Below are 1,349 nucleotides of genomic sequence, written 5' to 3' on the forward strand. Positions count from 1 at the left end.
TTTTTACTTTTATTCAGTTATTTATCATTATTATTGTTCAATCCCCTGGCGATTGTTCACTGGAAATTGTTCTTATTTCTTTTGTGCTATAAAGAATTTTCTAATAAAGTTTATTTAAAAAAAAACAAAAAAAAAACAGCTGGGCTTCCGTCCTCGCGCATGCGCAGTGCATCGGCCGGAGTCTGCGGAGCAGCTGAGGAGCAGATCCGGAGGTAAACCTGCTTCCTCTCCCCAGGCTGGTTCATAATGCTCCTCCTCAGCGGGGAGGAGGCCTCCTGCTGCGGCTGCAGCTCCCAGTCTCACCTGGAGCGGTTCAGGTGATCCAGCCGCTGCAGCTCAGCTCATGCTAACTGTTAGCTGTTAGCTCACATATTCAGTCAATGTTGCCTCAGGCCGCGCTCTATAACTTCCAGCGTTTGGTGTTAAATGTCCTTAAAGTTCATCAGCGCGTGTCTTTGCTCAGCTCTCAGCCTTTAGCCATGTGGCCGCGCGCTGCAGTTTGACGCTAACAACCACAGATAGCATTAGCCTTTAGCCGCTGTCAGATATCTGATGATGTGGGAGGCGGGTCTTGTTGTTTACAGACAGCTGTTTGGGCCAATCAGCGCCCCGGGCTGGGAGGCGTGTCTCTGATTCTTTAAACTTTTTATTCATTATCGGCCCGTTTGATCCTGAACCATCTGAACTGAAAGTGACTTAATGAACTCCTGTTAAGCTTCAAAGCAGTCTGGGCTTCAGAATGGGCGGAGTTTGACACCTGTCAATCAGAAAACTGAAAACAGCGCCCTCTGCTGGGCAGCCTGGAGAACAGCAAACACTAGAGATGGGCTCTGTTCGAAAACCTGGGCTGCATCCTCCAAGGAGGCGGTCTACCAGGACTGGATCCTTCGAAGTCCGTGAAAATAAGGAGACCGGAAGAGTTTAGGCTGTGAATTCAAACAGGTCCAACCTTCCGAGGCTTTTACCGCCGCACGCGCTGTCGCTTAGCAACCGTTAAAGCTGACACACAAAGCAGGAGAACAATAAATACTGAACTTTTCAAAACTGTTTACTTTTAATTTTTATCTTTTTTAACCATAAAGTGAACAAAGAATCCAGAGTGGAATAAAGTTTCCAAGCACCAGGAGCAGGAACTAATAAAAGCAAAGTAGTGATAGAAACCTTAGTTAGTTAACTAATCATTAACACTGGTAACTGCTCAACAGACAGTATCACTATTTAACACAATGTTACAACTATAACCAGCAACCTGCTCAGGTTTTGATTATTACATTGTTTAATCTAACCAAACTAGTTTTAACCAACTAGATTGGTTATTTTTCCAACCAACCAATCTATTTTTAGGATCT

This window comes from Cyprinodon variegatus, unplaced genomic scaffold, assembly GCF_000732505.1.
Source record: "Cyprinodon variegatus isolate N-32 unplaced genomic scaffold, C_variegatus-1.0 Scaffold101, whole genome shotgun sequence".
In the NCBI taxonomy this organism is placed as follows: Eukaryota; Metazoa; Chordata; class Actinopteri; order Cyprinodontiformes; family Cyprinodontidae; genus Cyprinodon; species Cyprinodon variegatus.